A 6000-nucleotide genomic window follows, 5' to 3' on the forward strand; every position below is an offset into this window, starting at 1 on the left:
TCGCATTAGCGTCAAATGTGAACTAATGAACAACAACACACAATTGATAAATATTGATAAATTTAAAAAAAGAAAAATTTTAACAACTTGAAATTATTAAATAGATCAAGTAATATGTAATATCGAAATTCAGTGAAGAAAACAAAACAACCAAAATCATCGCAGATTATTAGTGGTAGATATGATCTAATGACATTAAGATATGTACATGTAAAATTAAGAATGAAATTCATGTTATAAGAAAATTATGGGGAGATTTTATCTTATCATACAAATGGAAAATAATTCAGCAGAGATTAGAATAAAATGACATTATGCAAATGAACCGACAGCAAACGTCTAATGAAAAGCATAAGAGCCAAGAAGAGAGTTCCGTCTAGTCTTCAACACGAAGTAGATTGATGGGCTATTAATTTAAAAAAAAAAACAACGGCATAAAACAAACAATCATATCATTTGAGTGATACATATGTACTGCCAGATGTCATAACATCAAATGGTAGTACTAAGAGTAATCAAGGAAACCAAGATTCTAGTGAAAATCAAAAGAATGTATTCCAGGGACCAAGACTAGACATAGAGAACTGACACACACAACAAAGAGCATAAAGTAACTAAAATAATACATACAAAGTAATAAAAGTAAATGAGGAACTCGGGCTAAACCAAACAATGGGAGCATAAGTATTGTCAAACAAAACATTGTTACGAAAACTATGTAATAGAGCCAAAAAATGTCAATATTAAGTCGTTGAGCAGGAAATCGAGTCAGCCTGTAAGAAACTCAATGATATATAAAGATAATGTCAAATATCAAGTGAATATGTAGTAGGCAAGTGAATGGTTTCAATATTTTCGGAGTTTACTTCTGTTAATCGTCACACCAAAAATAATATACAAAAATGATAAGTGGCCAACGAATGTGTGGGACAAATGGTTATATAAAGACTGTATGAAGGCTATCTGTATTCAGACTTGAAATTTATGCTCGCTTATTTCTGTTTTTCTAGAAATACTCGCAGAGTTGTGTGTATCTAGATAAGCAGAGGATGCTTTCCTACCGATGCATATGGTGGTTCATGCTCTTATTTTTGGCTTAGTGTGAGAGTTGCGAGATTCTTTGTATGTGTAATTTTAGTTATTTCATGTTCTTTGTTGCGTGTATCCGTTTTCGCTGTCTGGTATTTCTCCTTGGAATGTATTCTGATGATTTCTGCTCGAATCTTGGTTCCTACGATAATTCATAAATATGAGTAATTCAGAGCCATATATAGAGCAACAATAAGTCTACACGAAGAATACCTTTTAATATAAAATAATTTTCATATGCATATATGGTTGCTACCGGTTATTTTTAACTCAGAAGAACAGTCGTATATCTAAGGTAGAAGGTATAATTACCTAAAAAATCTTAATCATCATGTCGCCCCGTGCAGGTCCGGGTGTTAAAAGAAGAGGCCTGCAGCAGCGCTAAGCTTGTCGTAAAAGGCGACTAAATAGTGCTCAGAACCCTAGCCGGGGGCTAGAGCGCTCTGCCCACAGAGCAACTGGAATGTGTGCCCCAGGTAGTGGAATGGAGTACCCCTGGCGTGTTACATGCTGGGGTTGTCAAGCTATAATACGGAAAACCTGACCGCAAACCATAGTGGTGCACTGTGAAAGATGCCACGTTCCTCGCACGTTAAAGAACCATACTGTGGTATTCTCCCGGAGTAGGAACCATAGGGCTCCGCCACAGGAGGCTAAATTGCCCGACCCTACCCACCTCTCCCTATTTCCAGTGGCAATCAAAATTTGTTGACCCCATTGTCCTTGTGTCCTATCCCTTTTTCATCGTCATTTCATGTTCATTTAATCATCAATTTCATGTTCATTGTCTGAATATAGCTGAAATATTGCTGCTCGGACGTTAAACCCCAACAAACAACAAACAATTAATCATCATGTCACAGAAATACAAAAATGTATATAGAATCAGAATCTTGAATTAATTAAATATTGAATTTATCATATAAAAATAAATGCGTAAGAAGTCACTTTGTCTTTCCGTACTCTGGATGGTATTCGAAATTTATCCGGTGTTGTTTCCACAGACATTTTTTACTTCTTTAGTGTGAGATCTATTCTATTCAACCATTTTAAAGGTGAGCCTGGTTTGTTTCTTAACTTTGAGTTAAAAATAAATTAAACATTAAGTTAATAAACAAAAACATGGTGATCAAATTAACACGAGTGAACAATCCGATAAAATCACGATTTAGTTGTTATTTTTCATTTGTACTTGTAATAGGAAACTGGCGTCGATTTCACAAAAAAGTCGTAAGTGTAAAATTGATCGTAAGTAATGACGTCACAATCTAAAATACCATTGTGACGTCATAGTTTACAATCAATTTCATACTTCCGACTTTTTGTGAAATTGACGCCTGACGAATTTTCATTCATTAGTGTATTTTTATCAAATATTGATGTGAAACCATCAACATAAAGTTGTCAAAAGTACAAAATTTTTTACATAAAATTTCCTTGCAATGATATAAGCGGTTGGAATTATTTAGAGATACACGATAAAGTGGAAATAGTAAATAACAAGTTTTGGATGTTAAAAACATAAATAAAACACCATACCAGTCTCCTGTTCAGATGCATATTTGCTATTTAAAAGCTTTTACAGGCATCGCAGAACTCAGTGTTAAAGAATAAGGTGCAGTTTAGGTCATTTTGGCACCCATTTTAATATCATTCGCACTAAGTTTATTTTAAACCTTATGTATCAGAGTTTCAGAAAATGTTCTCAATGTGTTGTTCTAAGTTGCTCGCTGCAAACAGATCGCCAATTTTGAATTATTGCTGTAGTCAGCCAGTTATGCAAAATATTACAACGAAAACAGCTTTGCAAACTTGTAATTTGAAGTGTTTCCTGAAGCTGCACAATACCAGAGCTATAAAAGCTAGCTGAGTTACACGTTGTTTAACACGATAGGGTAATTACGTTTGTGTGGAGGATTATAAAACCTAACACATCATATGTCAAAAAAGTAAAAAGTTTATTAGTCTAACCCAAACAAGTGACCTTCTTTCAGTTGACCTATCTGCAATAAGCGCTCGTACGGACATAAGGTTAAAAGGACAAAAGAGCAAATATTTACTAGTAAAAAAGTAAAGTATATAAATCACAATCACAATGATGAAACAAATAATGTACATGTAATGAATAGAATGATTTGTAATCGAAAATTTGAACAAAGACGAAAATTATGAGTGATAATGATAAACAATTAACAACATGAAGCAACGGGGATGAAAATGTCAGAGTTTAATTAAGTGTAAACCTGCACTACCCTGATTAAACTGAAATGCGAGTGAGGCTTAGAATTGCATAAAGATTTGAGGCTCTTATGAGCATTTTTGGCGCTGAAGTCAGATTCATTTATCGAGGGTATTTTATCAAATTATTGTTCTAATAATACAGAATGTCTAACAAAGAACATTGTATTTGACGAGCCTTCTCAGAAAATGTAAGAACCTTGCAAAGTCGATAATAAGTGAATGATTTTACGTGAAATTATCCAAATTTCAAATGGCGTATGATTCGAATAATAATAAAATTTCGAAAGGCCTGTCGGGAGCGGTTAGTAAAAGAGGAAACAAACGTCTGCCGCTTCGTGGAGCTTGGTAAGGAATATGCCAGTTGCATATGTTCTTCGATACCGTTTTACTAGTTCGGTTTTCCCTAATTCTAAATGTATTAATTTTAAGTGAGTATCAACAAAACATGGATTGAAATTAAGACACAAAGAATTACAATTGCAACAGTCATACTTACGGTATTATATTTCGTGTCGCTTTTGTAATACAATCATATTTTATTTCAATATACAAATAATGTTACTGAAATAAATGCCTCTTCTTGTATTGGTACTATCAAAAGGTGAAAAACTGAACTCTAGATCGCCCCTAAGAAATGTCTAAATATAAAATAGAAATGTTCAATAAAACAAGCCGAATATATTAGATTACAAGGAAGGTTTTCACAGAACCCTTTGGACCTGTAGGATTTGTTTAGAACTAAATTTTTTTGCTAAACTTTAGAAGCACGGATTTATGATCTTCTAAATCATAGCCATCCCTGACACTCTGACACAGAAATCAAAAGAATGTAATCCAGGGACAAAAACCAGACATGGAAAACAGACAAACACAACAAAGAACATAAAGGAACAGGAGAGTACGCTAATCCTAGTCGGGCTTGTTCACCCTCAGTCTACTGTAAGGAGTCATACTCACCCAAGGTTTCAATTGATTAAAACTTTTATTTTATTTCTATTGTAAATTTTATATTTTAACATGTTCACTAAAGCGCGATGTTTTCAATCTAAACTTTACCATCTCGGGAAGGGAAGAAAAATTATTTAAACCTCTACTTTACTGAGGTAGAATATGTAAACGACTATTGAAACAAAACTGTCAAATGACAAATACTAAAATATCAATCAAACAAACATGGAAATGTGTTAAAAATAATAAAAAAAAAAACTGTGAGGACTCATTCTCACCCTTTGATGACATCAAGATTTCAATTGAACAAATCATGAAGGCCTACAAGCAAATATTTGCCATAAAGTCGTTCTTCAAGTGCTATACTCATGCAGCATTTGTCTTATGAAACTACATGCTATAATCATTAATGATTTTGTACACAAAAATGTAAACTACGTGTAAAAAGAGCAACAAAACAAAAACGTTAAAAAGTATAAAAAGTACAAAAGTTAATAAAATCTTTAGCTTTTGAATATAAATTAACTTATTTAATGAAAAATTTATCTTATCAAATTTATACATTCAAAATTGAACAGAAATTAAATGAAATTGGAATTTGGTAAAGTCACACCAAATCAACAATCCCTCCATTTAGGAGGAGCCGCCGGTATTCACACTTCATGACGAGTCATTATTAACCCAACAAAAACATATGCTTAGAATACAGGATATTATAGTGAAAAAGACAAAGTTTTAAAGGAGGTACTGAGGTACAAAGAAACTAAATTCAACAGATAAACCTTAATAAATTGTAATATCTTAATTCGCTAACTTGTGCACAGTTTCGTTTCTCTGCAATAAATATATAAAACTTTATATATATATATATATATTAAAACAAGAAACATAAGGACGTTTCTATGTTAAGGAAATGTATGTCTGATTTTGTTCAAACATCCAACAAATTAAAAATATGATAGATATTAAAAAATATTAATATGCTGAACACGTATTTCAAGGAATAGCCACCTCTCATCAACAGCATTAGAATCAAATATATAGTCAGATCTAAATCAAAAAGGTAACTTGATACAAGAAGTACTCAGAACTAAAAACTATACCGATAGGAAGCAATTCATCACCGAGTTGTTCATTGATAGCAATGTTCGAAGGGTTAACATTTGGAGCGATGAAAAAATCAGGAGCTAAAACATTCATAAAACACAGAAAATAACACAAATTCAAGCACGTACTATATTTAAAAGTGCACAAAATAAAAGTCAGGTTTCTTTTGGTATAAAAGTATCATTGGTTTATTTATCCCTTAATGATTCTGTTTTTGTTATCACGAGTCTTGTTAACTATCATCGAATTCAAATTACGAAATAATGTAATGTGATGACAAAATTAAGTCTCCTTAAATTAATCAGACTTTTACCATAAAAATACCACTAGAAGTGTTATTTTTCATCTATACATGGAATATGAAGCTGACCAATTTTCGATTATTAATATATTTGTACAAACAAACAATTTTTACGTCATTCAGTCTACGTCAGAGTGTACCTTTACACATAAAATTCAACGTTGTCAAAATAAAAAGATAACGCTTGTCCTGAAAAGTGTTTTAAAATCTAATTTCAGCTTTCTGAAATTCATAAAACATCAAAGTTCGTGGTAAACGGTGATAAAGTAGACCGAAAGTGGCAATGATTAAAGAAGCGTCGAGGTATTTCCAAG

The sequence above is a fragment of the Perna viridis genome, chromosome 1, assembly GCF_037379345.1.
Source record: "Perna viridis isolate PV_CMFRI_1.1 ecotype Kerala chromosome 1, ASM3737934v1, whole genome shotgun sequence".
NCBI lineage: Eukaryota > Metazoa > Mollusca > Bivalvia > Mytilida > Mytilidae > Perna > Perna viridis.